Source organism: Chrysemys picta, chromosome 3 (assembly GCF_011386835.1).
Source record: "Chrysemys picta bellii isolate R12L10 chromosome 3, ASM1138683v2, whole genome shotgun sequence".
Taxonomy (NCBI): Eukaryota; Metazoa; Chordata; order Testudines; family Emydidae; genus Chrysemys; species Chrysemys picta.
Genome location: NC_088793.1, coordinates 91,077,713 through 91,096,020, shown reverse-complemented (window position 1 = coordinate 91,096,020; position 18,308 = coordinate 91,077,713). Strand labels below are relative to the sequence as shown.

Below are 18,308 nucleotides of genomic sequence, written 5' to 3'. Positions count from 1 at the left end.
GCAGTGTCCTTGGATTGGGCCAGCATCTTATCTTTGGACTGAGCTTGCTAGCTATTTTTTTTTCCAGTTAACTCGTTCTGTTCTTTTTCCTTCTTCCCTTCTTGGCTTCTTTTAACCTACAAAGGAAACTTCCACTCTTCACTCATACACCTTTTCCCAACAATGAACACATACACATTGCCATTATACAGTACATTAGTCTTATTACTCAATGTATGCCATATACACCCTTCCAGTAAAATAACTTTATTACAGAGCTTTGGAGCAACAAACCAGGACAAGCACACCCACCTTTGAGGAGTCCACTCGGTACAACCTCTTGTGTCCAATAGCTTTCCTCCCTCCCCAGCCCTCTGGCTAGAAATCTGAGGTAGCCAGAAGGATCCCATGGGCAATATGGGGAATGGGTTAACCTTCCATGTCCTTGCTTCCAAAGACTGTTGGTATGCAAATTTTAACAACAATTTTGGCCATAGAACACAAAAATAATTCCTATTGTGCCAGTAAATGCATGGTACGTTGAATGCTATTCAGCTGGCATCCGTTTTCCCTGATGATCTGAAAGACAAAAGAACAGAGGTCTACCCCTTCTGGGTAGTCAGTCATTGCTTAAAATATTTCCTTTATATACACATACTCTTGTAGATTTTAGGCAAAACAGAATTACCCCATATTTCCTTGTATTTATTTCATAGGCAGCCCAGGTTTCAGTGGCTTCTACCTTATTAGTTAGAAAATTGCATTAATACGGATGCTTTCTGGCTTGCTTCCAGATCCAAAGCTATCCACAGCTTAAAGATTCTTACTTAAAAAAAAAGGGACACAATTAACTTTCCCAGACTTTTGATTGCCTTTTACTTCTAACTCCTGCTTTCAAACACCCAGTGATCTGAAAAAGACAACACAACCTATATTGGTAGGTTTGCATTTCTTTTACCTCTGCTACAATATACACTGCACATGTTCTGGGGAAAATGCACATCCTCTCCACAATTCAATTTCCACAACACTAGCCACATCAATTTCTACACAAGGTGTAACTATTTCTTTTTAAACACCGGGTAAAGACCATTTACTTAACATATAATCTAAAGGGCTATCCTCAGAGGGTTTTACCAGAGACCAGAGACCCACCCATCTGCCTGCTGACACTCTAACAGAGAATTACACAGAGAACAGAGGGAATTATGGCCTAATAGGATCCTATTACAGGAATTTCTACTAATACTGACGGCTACAGGGGACGGGACAGAAGGATCCCAATTCAACCTCAGAGCTTCATCGCACGCGATGGCTTCCACTCTGAGGAATTACGAATGAGAGGCTCAGTTCCATCCACACACCTAACGCCCAAATGTATAAGACAGAAATTCATTAACCGGTTAACCAGACCAGAACCAGATAGTGTCTCCTTATCCTATTAGGACTCACCTTATCGGAGCACAAACCCCAGGGGCTGCAGTGAAGCAGAGAAAAGGGGCGAAACACCCCGTTGGCGCTGTTCCCAATTCGCCGCAGCCGTCCGGAGTCCAATGTCCGAGCTAGGAGAGTCCCGGCGGAGTTGCCAGAAACTGTGCCCGAAATATTGGGTCCACCTAGCTGAGAGCCAATATAACAGCCAGACAGGGATAAGGAGGAGTTGCTTTATTCTGCAGAAGAAAGGAGAGCTTTGCACCTTAGTACAAAAAACTCTGTCTTACACACATTTTACAGATCCTTTATACACATTCAGACAAAGGTCCTTGCAGTGTTAACACTTGATTGGTGGTTGTCAGACCCATGCTTTTGCTATCTGGTCAGTGAAAACTGGCTTGGGACCAGCTCCAACTACCTTAAGGCCTTGAAGGGAAGACAGTTGAAAAGTTCAGGCTACTGTGTACTTGAAGTGTCTGCTTCCCCCTAATGGCCACTGGTTGACATAAAGGCTGCTCTGTTAAGGGGGGGTCACTAGTAACTTTCACAATAGTAATTACAAAATTAGAACATTTCTCTTGCTTTGCATTCAAAGCTGACCTTATAACTACACTAGAATTGAGTGTTTTGGTTGTCATACAGTTTCTTTTTTTGTTTTTTATGTCAGTTACCAAGGAAAAAATTATTTCACATGCTGCATTTGAATGCAGAAATGTGAAAACCTTTTTAGCCAGTTCAGATATATTTGCAAACATGAATTGACCTGAATAATCTAAATTCATTAACTTCCAATTTTTCTACAAGTTCCTCAGTCTCAGTTTGCGCCAAAACATTGCTAATTATAGCAGTAGATTATCTTTCTTTAATGTTACAGCCTCAGCAATTTTGGAATCAGGGAAACATTTTTTAACTACTTCAGTCAAATGTTCTACAGATTGAATACTGACATTGTGTTCGGCAAAGTAACAGGCCATTCTAATCTCTGCCTTTTTAACATGCTCTTCAAATTTTTGTGCTTTTTTAATTTCACAAACTTGTTTATTAAACATGTAATCAATTTTCTTTGTATTAGATACTGTCTCAACCTTTTGCTTATGTTTTTTTACCATTAGCGTGCTTATCTAACTCACTAGTACCTGCCTGGATTTTTACATCACAACATTTGCAATAAGCTAAAAAGCGATTGTTTTCTACTTTCTGCAGCCAGTCTTTGTATTTACCTTCTTGAAGCCATAAGTCTTGAAAGGTTTTTTTGAAAGTAGATGGCTTCTCTTTTGGTGGAAGTTCACCCCGAGTCTTCAATACTCTGTCGGGGGTGCTATCCCATTGTTTTTGTTTCGACGTGGACGGATCTTTGTCTACCCGTGCAGTCCCCTTCCTCTTCTCACCAGCCTAACCGGTCTCTTTATTCATTTTTTATGTTAGATAAAAAATGAAAAGAGATCTCTGAAATAATGGAATGCGATAATTAGTATAATGTATATTTCAATTTATATTTAAATCGAAGAAGGGAACATATTATATATTACCTAACACAGTAGGCGAAGATATTTAATATTTGCCTGGAGGAAGGTGCTGTTACAAATTTATGAACAGCCGAACGCTCTGGTCCACATTCTCTGTGCAACTGCAAGCACAAAATACAAAATTTTAGAAATTTAATGACAGATCAAGAAACTAATCATAATCAGTAAGTATTGCAATATATTTAATTATTGGAAGAAACCTTACCTAGAAGATAAATTTGATAACCATCTCCTCATGACCCGCCAGCCAGCTGTTGCTGAGGTTGGTTTGTTGTGAGTGCATGTGCGCACTTGTCACTTCACTTGTGCCATCATGATATAGTATGTTGAAGCACCACCAATAAGAGAGCAGCACAGCCCAATTATGAAAATCACGTGACAAATATTCACCAATCGAAGAACGAATTTTGAGGGAAATTTAAAAGATGTGCAAATATTTTACTTTTTATGAAATTTTCCCAGGATTATTTAGGTTTTGAATGAAAATTCCCAATTTCCCAAGTTGAAACATTTTACTCAAAAATTCCCAGATTTTGGGAAATTTCCCAGGATATAGAAGCACTGGCAGGCAGGAGAGAAAGTGAGAGGGAATAACAGAAAGCAGCAGGAGCTGCAGGGAGAGAGAGGAGGAGGAGGAGCTTCTTATGTACCTCTCTAGCACCCCCAGGAGCCTGGACTGATTAACACCAGCTTCTCAGGGAGATTCCTGTTTCCTGCTGCTTCCCTGAACCCACCTGAGGAGAACAGGCAGTCAAATGAAGTAGTAGGAGCCAGTTAGGCCCTTAAAACGCTGATATCTTCCCTCACTCAGGTCCTGCTACCAAGCCTGCTTATTTGTCCCCTTCAATTGAGTGTTGAGAGCCACTATAGCTGGCACAGAATAGCAGTCATGAGCGAAAGATGAAAATGCCCCTCTGGGGCAACATTCAGATAAAGAAAGAAAGCAAAGGAAGCTTTTCTATCTAAGCAGGAAGGAGCTCTCCTGAGATACATAGACACAAAAGTTCACGGTGAGCCTTCCGCCCCCAGTGAGGATGTGAGTGGTGAGGAGATGCCTGATCTTCCAGTTAGTCAGAGTGCAGGTGACCTGGCAACTACTGCAGCATCCATATCTCCATCTCAAATGGATGTAACCATGCACATTCCTGAAGAAAAGTGTAGATCAGAGAAGAGTGTGATGGAGGCGCAAGAAACAGCTGCTGCTGAGTTTAGTTCCTTAAGTCTAGATGATCCAGGACGGTGGATCCACTTGAGCAGTAGCCTGAGGGATTGCCTTGTACTGCTTGTACTGCATGGGCCACAGCAAGTGAAAAACTTCATGTTACCAAAAGACAATGAAAATAGAAGTTTCCATCCAACACATTACTGGCGTGAAATCCCCAATGGTGACAAAGTGGAGAGGCCATGGTTTGTGTACTCAAAAACCCACAATGCTGCATACTGTTTTTGTTGCAAGCTCTTCCAGTCTAATGTTCCAGCCACATTGAGTTCTACAGGAACAAAGGACTGGAAAAATCTGGCTAGAAATCTGGCATGCCATGAGAAGGCAGCAAATCACCAGAGAGCATTCCATAGGTGGAAAGAGCTTGAGATGAAACTAAGGTTAAAGGCCACCATAGATGATCAGCATCAAGAGAAGATTGCATCAGGGTCTCTTTACTGGCAAAATGTTCTGAAAAGGCTCATTGCCATTGTGAGAATGCTTGCTACCCAAAACCTAGCACTGCGTGGCACTTCAGATCAGCTGTATGTGCCAACCAATGGAAACGTCCTTAAAATTGTGGAGCTGATGTCTGAGTTTGATGCTGTATTCCAGGAACATCTAAGAAGAGTCACCACCCAAGAAATATACACACACCACTACCTTGGAAAAAACAATTCAAAATGAGATCATACAGTTACTGGCAACAAAAGTAAAACAGAAGATTGTGGCAGATCTGAACTCAGCAAGATATTACTCTGCTGTTCTGGACTGCACACCTGACATCAGCCATATGAAACAAATGACATTAATGGTGCATTTCGTAACAACAGAACCTAGTGAAAATGTCCTGCAATGGTGACTGTCAGAGAGCATTTTCTAGAATTTATTGACATTGATGATACTACAGGAGCTGGTATGACAAATGTGCTTCTTAAAAAGCTGGAAGATACGGGAATTGTGATAAAGGTGCCAACACGAGAGGAAAGAACAGAGAAGTGCAGACACGGATCTGAGAGTTAAACCCTTGAGCTTTTCTTGTCCCATGCAGTTTTTATTCGTTGAACTTGGTGGTCAGTGATGCAGCATCAGCTTCTAGTGAGGCTGCTGAATTTTTTTAATGTAATTCAAAGCATCTATGTATTTTTCTCTGCATCAACTCATCGATGGCAGAGGGAAATGGAATCCCAGAAACATACATAACTTCAAATTTCTGTGTGGCTTAGTGTTGTGGCATGACATACTGTTTGAAATAAATGTTGTAAGCAAGAGACTCCAAGGTGTTGACCTTGATATAGCTGGAGCAATGGAACAACTGGACAAAGCAAAGTCATACCTACAGTCTTACCGGCAGATGAGGGATTTCAAAACATTCTGAAGAGTGTGCAGAAGTTGGCAGAGGAACTTCACACTGAAGCTATTTTCCCACCCATTCATGAATACAAGAGTCACCGAAGAAGAAGAAGACATTTTGATTACGAGGCATGGGATAATCCCATAAGAGACCCCAAACAACAATTCAAAGTTGAATTCTTTAACCAGGTGCTAGAATGTGCAATACAGTCAGTTGAAGAACATTTCATGCAGCTCAAGGAACCCAGCAGTATATTTGGGATGTTGTATGATATTCCAGAACTCCTCAGTATACCTGAAGAAGACCTACACCAGCAATGCAGGGCACTAGAGACAGTGTTGACACATGATGGCATGCACGATATTGATGCGAGTGATTTAGGTGATGAACTGAAAGCCCTTTCAAGATACATTTCAGGAGGATCAACACCAAAGGCTGTTCTAGAATATATGTGCACAAATAAGATGACCACCCTCTTTCCAAATGCTTTTATTGGTCTGTGCATACTTCTAACACTTCCTGTAACAGTTGCCAGTGAAAACACATCTACGCTCCACAATGACACTGGAGAGGCTAGTCGGCCTTGCAACCATCGCAATAGAGCATGAGCTGGCCCAGACTGTGGACCTTCAGGAAGCAGTTCAAATCTTTGCAACCAAGAAGGCACGGAAAGCACCACTTTGATTATTCAAACAGATAAAAATGCCAGTGTATACTATGCAGACAAGAAAAGTTACATTTGCTGTTCAGGCATTTGAAAGTTAAGTGTTACTTAAAATTTTTGAACAAGGCATTTTAAGTTGTTAGTTCTCCTTTATTGGGGTAGGTAGCAGAGCAGTACCATGAGAAGAGTAGAACAGGAAGAAGGCAGAATTGAGACCTTTCAAACTTTTGGCCCAAGCGAGGGGACATGGGGGCGTCATTTGAGCTCCCCACCTCAAGTGCCAAAATGTTGTGGGCTGGCCTTGAGTCTAGAAATGTACCGTAGGAAACATTTTTAAGAGAAAAAAGGTGGTCCTATCCTATGACTATGAAATTATGGAATTATTTCTGTGTAAAAAGAGACTCAAAAGTATTAAACATTTCTTCATAGAAGAAATAAGTGTATTGTTACATCCAAGGAACCATCCAAGTTTAGCAAGTCAATAAAAGGGACTCAAATAAAGAATTCTCATTGAGTCCATAGATTGACAAACATTTAAAATGTGAAAATCCACTAAGTCTCACTTTTGCAACAGAAGTTTTCGATAGCTACACCTTAAAATATATGTCCTCATAAATGTCAGTGTGGATGGAGGCATTTTTTCCCATAAAGTGCTTCACAAAAGCACATTTTCGTCACTCAGCCTAATTACATTTTTATGGTATGAGATTCTTGTTTTATCTTCTCAAGGTTTCTCCCATGTTGATAATGCCAGTGTAGGGGACAATTTCCTGGTGCAAGTGCTGGAGGAACCAACTAGGGACAGAGCTCTTCTAGACCTGCGGCTCACAAACTGGGAAGAATTAGTAGGGGAAGCAAAAGTGGATGGGAACCTGGGAGGCAGTGACCATGAGATGGTCGAGTTCAGGATCCTGACACAAGTTAGAAAGGAGAGCAGCAGAATACGGACCCTGGACTTCAGAAAAGCAGACTTTGACTCCCTCAGGGAAGTGATGGGCAGGATCCCCTGGGAGAATAACATGAGAGGGAAAGGAGTCCAGGAGAGCTGGCTGTATTTTAAAGAATCCTTATTGAGGTTGCTGGAAAAAAACATCCCAATGTGTAGAAAGAACAGTAAATATTGCAGGCAACCAGCTTGGCTTAACAGTGAAATCCTTGCTGACCTTAAACGCAAAAAAGAAGCTTACAAGAAGTGGAAGATTGGACAAATGACCAGGGAGGAGTATAAAAATATTGCTCAGGAATGCAGGAGTGAAATCAGGAAGGCCAAATCATACTTGGAGTTGCAACTAGCAAGAGATATTAAGAGTAACAAGAAGGGTTTCTTCAGGTATGTTAGCAACAAGAAGAAAGTCAAGGAAAGTATGGGTCCCTTACTGAATGAGGGAGACAACCTAGTAACAGAGGATGTGGAAAAAGCTAATGTACTCAATGATTTTTTTGCCTCTGTCTTCACGAACAAGGTCAGCTCCCAGACTGCTGCACTGGGCAGCACAGTATGGGGAGAAGGTGACCAGCCCTCTGTGGAGAAAGTGGTTCGGGACTATTTAGAAAAACTGGACGAGCACAAGTCCATGGGGCCAGATGCGGTTGCATCCGAGGGTGCTAAAGGAGTTGGCGGATGTGATTGCAGAGCCATTGGCCATTCTCTTTGAAAACTCATGGCGATCAGGGGAGGTCCCGGATGACTGGAAAAAGGCTAATGTAGTGCCCATCTTTAAAAAAGGGAAGAAGAAGGATCCGGGGAACTACAGGCCAGTCAGCCTCACCTCAGTCCCTGGAAAAATCATGGAGCAGGTCCTCAAGGAATCAATTCTGAAGCACTTAGAGGAGAGGAAAGTGATCAGGAACAGTCAGCATGGATTCACCAAGGGCAAGTCATGCCTGACTAACCTAATTGCCTTCTATGAGGAGATAACTGAGTCTGTGGATGAGGGGAAAGCAGTGGATGTGTTATTCCTTGATTTTGGAAAAGCTCTTGATACAGTCTCCCACAGTATTCTTGCCAGCAAGTTAAAGAAGTATGGGCTGGATGAATGGACTATAAGGTGGATAGAAAGCTGGCTAGATCGTCGGGCTCAATGGGCAGTGATCAACGGCTCCATGTCTAGTTGGCAGCCGGTTTCAAGTGGAGTGCCCCAGGGGTCGGTCCTGGGGCCAGTTTTGTTCAATATCTTCATTAATGATCTGGAGGATGGCGTGGACTGCTCTCTCAGCAAGTTTGCAGATGACACTAAACTGGGAGGAGTGGTAGATATGCTGGAGGGTAGGGACAGGATACAGAGGGACCTAGACAAATTAGAGGATTGGGCCAAAAGAAACCTGATGAGGTTCAACAAGGACAAGTGCAGAGTCCTGCACTTAGGACGGAAGAATCCCAGCACTGTTACAGACTAGGGACCGAATGGCTAGGAAGCAGTTCTGCAGAAAAGGACCTAGGGGTTACAGTGGATGAGAAGCTGGATATGAGTCAACAGTGTGCCCTTGTTGCCAAGAAGGATAACGGCATTCTGGGCTGTATAAGCAGGGGCTTTGCCAGCAGATCGAGGGACGTGATCGTTCCCCTCTATTCGACATTGGTGAGGCCTCATCTGGAGTACTGTGTCCAGTTTTGGGCCCCACACCTACATGAAGGATGTGGAAAAATTGGAAAGAGTACAGAAGAGGGCAACAAAAATTATTAGGGGGCTGGAGCACATGACTTATGAAGAAACTGGGATTGTTTAGTCTGCAGAAGAGAAGAATGAGGGGGGATTTGATAGCTGCTTTCAACTACCTGAAAGGGGGTTCCAAAGAGGATGGATCTAGACTGCTCTCAGTGGTACCAGATGACAGAACAAGGAGTAATGGTCTCAAGTTGCAGTTGGGGAGGTTTAGGTTGGATATTAGGAAAAGCTTTTTCACTAGGAGGGTGGTGAAGCACTGGAATGGGTTACCTAGGGAGGTGGTGGAATCTCCTTCCTTAGAGGTTTTTAAGGTCAGGCTTGACAAAGCCCTGGCTGGGATGATTTAGTTGGGAATTGGTCCTGCTTTGAGCAGGGGGTTGGACTAGATGACCTCCTGAGGTCCCTTCCAACCCTGATATTCTATGATTCTATGATATGGAGGCTGCTGATTACGGGTTGATTTGAGTGAAGACAGGTGGCCTGCATTGGCATCATGTTTTGCCCACTCTGCAGCATCTAACTGGTGACTTAAGAGGTTTGTGATGTTAGACACTGTGGTGATTCACTCAGGCAGAAGTGATCTGGGCCTAATTCCTGATGCATATCTCATATAATCTATGAGGTCAGAGTTGAACAGCATCAGAGATTTCTCTCCAGGAGCTATTTTAGTTTTCTCTGATTTGGCTGAGCATCTGAATAATTACTACAGCAACAATATAAAAGTTATTCATATGTGTTGGAAGAACATTTATTGAGAAACTGGAGGTTCATGGCTGACCAGAAAGTGTGTACTGTATGCCATAGAAACATTATAAACTCTGACGCCTCACTGTTTCTTGGAGATAGGGTATATCTATTGGACAGGGGGCAGAGGATCTTTCTGTCGAACATAAAACACTCAATATTTTTGAACAGAAACCCTATCTGTGATTTCTGCTACACACTCCACCCTCCCAACCATTCTAAAACATGACCAGGAACACCATTCCACTGTAACATAATTGGGCTTTGCTCCAGGTACTGCATGTCAGTCAGGTTATGGGGAGGGACGGTCAGGTGGAAGGGGAAGTAACAGCAATAGAATGTTTGTATACCAAGGAGTGAAGCGTTCAGGGAGATATATTCCCTGCTTGCTGGGGATGGTGGAGGCTGGATAAAGTAGTAAAGAGGGGGGCCAGGTGGAGGGGGAACTCAGTGAATGGGTCAGGGGCACGGCTGGGGACGAGTGCAGAATCAGGGCTGGTAAGGCAAAGCTGGTGTATGGCTGGTGTGTGAGATGGCTCAGAATGCAAATTGTGGGACATGGTATGTACAAAAAAAATCTAAACTAACACAGAGTTAAGGTTGCTTGGTGGTATGTCTAGGGTTTGGGAAATCCCCAAAAGCCGGGCATGTCCGGGAAAATCGGGAGGGCTCGGCCGGGGCCTCTTTGGCCGGGGCCGGTGCGGGGCCGGGAGCCAGGGGGTCCGCTGGGCCGGGGGGTCCGCTGGGCCGGGAGGCGGGCCGGGCCCGCGGGGCCGGGAGCCGGGCCGGGCCCGCGGAGCCGGGGGGTCCGCTGGGCCGGGAGCCGGGCCGGGCCCGCGGGGCCGGGAGCCGGGGGGGTCCGCGGGGCCGGGAGCCGGGCCGGGCCCGCGGGGCCGGGAGCCGGGGGGGTCCGCTGGTCCGCGGGGCCGGGGGGGTCCGCGGGGCCGGGAGCCGGGGGGTCCGCGGGGCCGGGGGGTCCACTGGGCCGGGAGCCGGGCCGGGGGGTCCGCTGGGCCGGGAGCCGGTCCGGGCCCGCGGGGCCGGGAGCCGGGGGGGTCCGCGGGGCCGGGGCCGGAAGCCGGGCCGGGCCCGCGGGGCCGGGAGTCGGGGGGGTCCGCTGGGCCGGGGGGGTCCGCTGGGCCGCGGGGCCGGGAGCCGGGGGGTCCGCTGGGCCGGGGGGTCCGCGGGGCGGGAGCCGGGCCGGGCCCGCGGGGCGGGAGCCGGGGGGTCCGCTGGGCCGGGGGGTCCGCGGGGCCGGGAGGGTCCGCTGGGCCCGCGGGGTCGGGGCCGGGAGGTCCGCGGGGCCGGGAGCCGGGGGGTCCGCGGGGCCGGGAGCCGGGGGGCCGGCAGTTCTGGGCGGGCCGGGGGTGGTCGGCCGGGGGCCGGGGCCGGCACCCCAGGGCCCGAGCCGACCCAGGCTGGAGCCGCCGGGGGGCCAGACTGGGCCGTGCCTCCTCCCCCCACACTCCCCCTTACCTGCTACAGGCTTCCCGCGAATTAAATATTCGCGGGAAGCAGGGGAGGGGGCGGAGACTTTGGGGAAGGGGCGGAGTTGGGGCGTGGGCATGGGCGGGGCTGGGGGCGGGGCCGGGGCCCGTGGAGTGTCCTCCATTTGGAGGCACAAAATATGGTAACCCTAGGTATGTCGCCCTCTTGCAGAATGCTGAGTTGAGTAAAACTCAAACGCCTGAAAACCAAGAAATGCAGTTGTTTGTCCATGCAACATTGGAGGCAGGTATTGCAGGCCCTAAGCCTCCCCAAACAGACCCACATGGCCCCGCCCACGCTCCACTCCAAGGCCCCTTCCTGCTTGCTGCTTCCCTCTTGGCCTCAACCCAGGCAGGCTGATCCTCTTCCCGGAAGTGGGCTGGGGCTAGGGCAGGCCAGCCTGCGGCCAGGACTTGGGGCTGCCCAGCACTGGGGGCTGCCCAGCACTGGGGGCCCCCCAGGCACTGGGAATGTGCCACCCGGTGCTTCAGGGCTGGGAGCTCTGGGGCCGCCTGCCCAGTGCTTAGGTCATCCAGCATTGGGGCTGCCCAGCACTCCGGGGCTGGGGCCACAGTGCCCTGTGCTTGGGGGGGCTGGGGTGGTGAGGCCAGCAGCCGCGGGAGGGTATGGCGGGTTTGGGGCTCCAGCAGGGGAGGAGGGGCGGAAGGGTGGCAGGGCCTCAGGCAGAAGGGCGGAGTGGGGCTAGCCTCCTCGAATGAGCGACTCGCACACTGCCCATGCCATGCAACCTTAATTCTGCCCTCTTTCAGCAATGCCCCAATTTATCATGTTAACACTCACACCCTTACGCTGCCAATCCCACCGTTAATGAAAGGTACAAGTTCTTCATCTCCATTTGATAACCCATTCTCTCTTACGCACAGGATTCCATCTAACACAAAGTACAAAAAGGAAAGAGAGAGAGAGAGACAATGATTCTATAGTTCAGTTGTTAGGGCACCCACATGGCAGATGGGAGACCCTGGGTCCAATCCCCCTGCTCCAATCACTCTTTCATTATTTATCCACAGTGGAACAGCTTCAACAGAGAGACTGAGGGTGATGTGATTCACATGAGACTATCCTAGAGCTCAGTGATTAAAGCACTCTCCTGAGATGTGGGAGACCCCTGCTCAAATCTTTTCTCTCTCTCTACCAGAGAGAATTAAACCTGAGTCTGCACATTCCAGGCAAATGCTCTAACCACTGAGCTACAAGTTATAAGGTGGGCCACCACCTCTGGCCAGATTTTGAATGGGACCCAATCCAGTGGGTGTGCTCAAAGGGATTGGACCCCACACACAAGATAAGCAGCCGAACACCTATCTTCTGTTTCATGATTCTCTCTGGAGTGTAGGTGGGAGATAGGTGTCCAGATGTCTAGAAGGAGGCAGCAGTGTGCATGCTCAGAGGCAGAAACGTAGGTGCCAGGGGAACATTTACCCTGAAAACTTGGGCACTGAGTGAGTTTAGGCACCTACATGGTTCAGTGGGAGTTTTGTGGGTTGCAGTGGAGCCAAAACTGGGATTTATGAGCCAGAACCCAAGACTTAGGTGCCTAAAGCCAGGGTTTAGGTACCTAAGTACCTTTGTAGATCCCACCCTATCCCAATTATTTTCAATTCAGCAAAGCACATACCTATGGTTTAATACCACAGTCTGATACTAATACAAACACATTTAACTTCCTACGTGAAGAACTAATATGTGAGAGTGCTTTGGGAGCGGGAGGAGCAAAAGGGAAACCTTGTTTGACCTGTGAAGTCTGATGACATGAGAAATAAATGTAGCACTGACAAGGGATGAAAGAAGTAAAATTAATGACTGGTAAATTCTGACACCATTGCAGATAATGCAGTAGTAAGATAAAGCCAAGCCAAACCCCCAGCAAAGGGAAAAAGATCATCCAAATTCGAGAACAGGTGATACTCTATAAAGGGACAGGTAGGCCAGTAGTTATACCAAGTTGTGTGAGTTTAAAGGCAATGTTTACTATAGGTATTTTACATAGTAAGTTTGAGAAACCTCCTTACCAGTTGTCAAGATAAGCTGATATCTTTAAATGCAAGATGAAGATATGTTAGCATGAAGTTCTAATGCCTAGGTAGGAGGAATTATTTTAGCCTTTTTTCTTTAAACTGAGGCAGCAGAAAGGAATGTAATTCCTCATATATTTCTCCACTCTGACACTTACTGAAATCTATTTTAAATCAAGGCTAAGAAAAAAATTTAAATCCTAATTCAAATGGATAGACTAATGTTATCATGTAACTGACCAAAGTTAACATAATGACATTTCACTAGTTGGACACAATTAAATGTTTTGATTCTCCATCAGACTTTCCCCTGCAGAAATTGCAGCCAGCATTATATGCCTCATGCAGTTATTTGGATGGAGCTCATACATGAGGTCAGTTAGGCTCAGTTCCCACAAGGGCATACAGGAGCATTTCAAACCAGTTTGGCTTCAGTCAAATAGAGTTGTAGAACAGTTTGTAGCCACTCTAAGTAGTGTTGCAACTCTATTTAAATACTGTGGTAGAACCCTGCTGACAGCATCAGTGGTGGAGGCAGCTCAGTCAACAAAGTTTTGGTGAACACAGTAGTTGTATTGTTTTGGGGGGGAGGACTGAGAGCATACTGCTCAAAATGAAGACGTGAAAATGAACTTTTTTGTTGATGTCCGGTTGGCAGAGTTGCTGTCTGAATGATTATTTTAATGCTGCTGGGAGGTCTTGTTTTAAAAGTAATTTGTGTTAAGGCTGAGCTTTGTCTTAGAACCTTGTATAGTGTTATAAGCTGAAACCATGCTAAAACAGTGTTGGCTCTGAGTTAAAAACAGTTGTCAAGTATAGTATTGCTTAGAAAGTGCTTGCAGATTTCAGTTTTTGCTCCAAGTATGGATAGGGCTTAGTAGCAGGAGGTCTGCTGTGGATTGCCCTTCTACACTAAATTAAGATGCAGTTAATTTGAATAATAAACAGCAAGTTACCTGAATTGTGTACCTTCCAGTGGTTTGCAGTAACAGTCTTGCAGGCCTCTTGCTAACTTTGTGATATCAGAAGGGGTTGTCCATACATTGCATAAAGCAATAGAGAGTGATTGGGTCCTTAATTTGCATGTTTGTTCAGTGTTACTAGGGGTAGGTAAGTCTTGAAAATCATTGAAAAATGTATTATGGAATTTGTCAGCCCTGGGGGAAGGACTGCGGCACCTTGTCTAATGCTTTTTTTAACCCACTTATACTTTAGTCCAGGGGTAAGTAACCTATGGCACGCGAGCTGATTTTCAGTGGCACTCACACTACACGGGTCCTGGCCACCAGTCCGGGAGGCTCTGCATTTTAATTTAATTTTAAATGAAGCTTCTTAAACATTTTAAAAACCTTATTTACTTTACATACAACAATAGTTTAGTTTTATATTATAGACTTATAGAAAGAGACCTTCTAAAAACATTAAAATGTATTACTGGCATGCGAAACCTTAAATTAGAGTGAATAAACGAAGACTTGGCACACCACTTCTGAAAGGTTGCCGACCCCTGCTTTAGTCCTTCACAGCATCCCCTAGCAACAAGCTCCACAGGTTGACTTGTGTGTTGTGTGAAGAAATATTGCTGTATGCCTATTTTGCTGCCTATTAATTTCATTGGGTGACCCCTGGTTCTTATGTTATCTGAAGGGGTAAATAAGATTTCCTTATTCACCACACCATCAATAATTTTATAGACCTCTATCATATCCCATCCTTAGTCATCTCTTTTTCAAGCTGAATAGTCTCCGATTTTTTAAATCTCTCCTCATACGGAAATTGTTCCATACCCTTAATCATGTTTTTTGCTCTTCTTAGTGACTTTTCCAATTCCAGGATCTTTTTTGAGATGGGGCAACCAGAACTGTACATAGTATTCAAGTTGTGTGCGTACCATGAATGTATATAGTGGCATTATGATATTTTCTGTCATATTATCTATCCCTTTCCTAATGGTTCCTAACATTCTGTTAGCTTTTCTGACTGCCATTGCACATTGAGCAGATTGTTACATACTATACCCTGGGGGAGCGTCTTGTAACTCCCATGTTCCTCATTTGTATATAACTGTGATATTGTATATAAAGCATGCCATGTGAGGTATCAGGGAAAAGGTTATGATTGGCTGAAAGTCACTGTTCTATCTAAATATGTATATCATTAATGCATATGAAGTTATGAGAGTGTGTTGTATGGTTGCCACAAAAATATGCTGTGGATTTGGGAAGCCTATAACTGGGAATGTCCATTTGATGCAACTGGTTTTACACTGAACACATACTGTCCAATTCATCAACTGAACTGTTCAATTCATCAAATGGATGAGCAGTATATAGGCTGATTTTTTTTTCCCTTCCTTCCTTCCTCCTAGGCAGGAATTCCTCAGTTCACGGGGCTCAGTTTCATCTAAACTTAAAAAAAGAAAAAGATCTCTGTTTTCATGAGTCAGCCAACTTTGTGAGGCTTGACAGAAGATACAAGGTGGGTGAGGTAATATCTCTTATTGAACAAACTTCTGTTGGTGAGAGAGACAAGCTTCCAAGATACACAGAGCTCTTCTTCATGTCTTGGTGTAGCTCGAAAGCTTCTCTCTCTCGCTTACAAATAAAAGATCCAATAAAAGATTTTACCTCACCCACCGTGTCTCTCTAATATCCTGGGACCAACACGGCTACAACTACACCGCATATTCTCTATATAGTCATCCTCTGTCTGCTGTTAGAAGAGAAAATGTCAAAATTAATTAATCTAACCATTATTCAAGTGAACAGTTTAGTGGAACTAGAACAGTCTTTGGGTTACCGTGGCAAAGTGCTGTTATGAATGCAATTTACAGTAGGAAAGCTTTTGGCTCAGAGTGGAATTTTCACTACACCATAAATCTGACTCACTGGGGAATCTAATAATTATTTTCATCCTTGATTGTTGGGATTAAGACAGAACTGTGGTCTTAATCAAAACTGTCTGGGAGAGAGAAGAGAAGCATCCTCCCCTTTAAAACATGTTCTATTAATAAAAAACAGATCTAACTGGGCATCTCAGGCATTTCCCCTCAGATCATGTACTCAGGTTTATTTATGGATGAAGATTCACAGTAAATACTACACTTTTTCAAAATCAAATTTCTCACCAATACACATCTCATTCTGAAAAAAATAAGATTTGGAGGAATTCTAAAAATGAGAAGTAGCACAAGAATCAAATGTAATGATAAGTCAATTTTCTGGGCAGAAATCTGTGTTTGGCTAGGGTGCACCAGAAGTCAATTATTTCTTAAAAATTCTCTGTTGTCCAATTGTTTACAAAAAGAACAACAGTGGGAATTCTCACCATTACACTAGCAATGGGTATCAATCGAAAAGGTATCGATTTTTGAATCCATGGAATAATTGCCCCCCCCCCATTTACTTTAATTACAGTTCAGAGACTGACTAGATCTTAAGTGTCAGAGGGATAGCCGTGTTAGTCTGAATCTGTAAAAAGCAACAGAGGGTCCTGTGGCACCTTTGAGACTAACAGAAGTATTGGGAGCATAAGCTTTCGTGGGTAAGAACCTCACTTCTTCAGATGCAAGTCTAGATCTTAAATCTCAGTTCTGAAAATAGTTGCAATACATGCCTTTACTTCTGGCCACCAACAGATGGCAGCACTTGAATATCAAAGTCCTCATCTGGGACTGGATCTTCAGTCCTTCCACAAACAAAATTCTCCCTTTAGATCAGGGACCTGATCGTGGAGTCTGCATTCAGCAAAAAATCTCCCTATTGAAATCAAGTTTTGCCTGAATGTGGATTGCAGAATTAGGTCTTTGAATTGCCTGGTTGTTGGCAATTGGTAATTATCAGACAGCAATAACAACATTATAATACTAAGCATTTGCTCTTCTTCAGCAGCATTTTACAAAGGAGCTCACTTTACAAATTAATTCCTCCTATGAGGTAATTAATCAGAACATTTTACAGATGTGGAAACTGAGGCACAGAAAAGGCATAACTGGCAATTGTATTCCATGTGTGACATTTTATTCAACTTACAAATATATGGCATGGCTCATTTAGTAAGTTATACATTTACAATTTGTATATGACCATAGCCTTGGCTTCATCTTAAAGTCAATGCACTCTTCCCCCCCCCCCCCCCCCAAAAAAAAAAGACAGTGGTGGGGCAGGACATGGAGCTGCACAAAATTTGTCAGCGGTGACAGATGGTTGCATGCTGAAGGGTGGGGGCTGTGTGGGGAGGAAGCTGGGATTGTGTAGAAGATGGGGGTGTCTGCGAACTGTGGGAGTGGAGATGGTGGGAACAATGAGAGGAGTATCTAAGGGAAGTTGGATTTGGGGGGGTTTCTGGGGACAGATGGATAGCTTTGGGAAGCTAGGGCCAGCTAGTTTTCTGCCGGGCCTCGAGGGGAAAGGCTGGGGTCACGATCTGCGCAAAACTGGAGGTGGCCAGGAAGGACGTTGTGGGGGAAGACGTGGCCGGCTGGGGTTGTAAGGACTGGGAAGACGAGCTGTGCGGACTGACTGGATTCAAATGTTTGAGGGGTTCGCTCGCTGGGGGTGGGGCTGGAGGGAGGGGAGCTTAGGACCCGTACTGCCCCTCCCCCCCCGGCTGCTATCCCTGCGCGGGCCCCGCAGGGGGCACAATGCGACTGGCCACTTGGCTACTGGCCCCAGCAGATGCTACAACAGCTGCTGGTGGCCACAGCGCCGGGGTGTGTGTCAGCAGCAAGCCCGGCCGCCCAGGCGCTGACATCCCGCGAGCGCGAGGCTCCGAGAGACGCAGGCGCGCGGCAGCCTGGCCACAGGCAGAGGCCGTTAGTGCGGATCAGCCGCGGCTCCCGGGCCGTTGTCTAAGCACCAACCCGGCCTCTGATCGACCCCAACGACTCAGGGCCTGCAGGCTCCGGGGAAGCCCCCTAACGCCGCTGCTCCGCAGTGGGTGAGCTCTGAGCCGGCCGGCTCCCTCCCTGCAGTGAAGGGCTGGAGAAGGGGCAGGGGCGACGAGCGCTGCCAGGAACTGCAGCGACCCCCAACGCAATCTTAGCAGTGCGCCTAGCAGGTAGCGCCTGCGCAGTGCGAGTGGTGCAAGGACGCTGAGATCGCTGATGTGGGGATCGGCCATGCTCCCTGAGCTGCGGTCTCAGTTGTGGCAGACAGCACAAGTCAATAGACGATCTCAGTCCACCCACAGAGCGCCGCCTCGCAACCTATTTCGGC

General features: G+C 46.0%; 1 long non-coding RNA gene across 1 annotated transcript; it reads right to left on the bottom strand.

The window, feature by feature from the left end:
* Positions 1-2,503, bottom strand: LOC135982325 (uncharacterized). Its single transcript, XR_010599591.1, has 2 exons — positions 1,432-2,503; positions 1-590 (listed from the first exon to the last, which is right to left on the bottom strand). It is a non-coding gene; the product is annotated as an uncharacterized LOC135982325 (long non-coding RNA).
* Between the last annotated feature and the right edge of the window lie 15,805 nt (positions 2,504-18,308).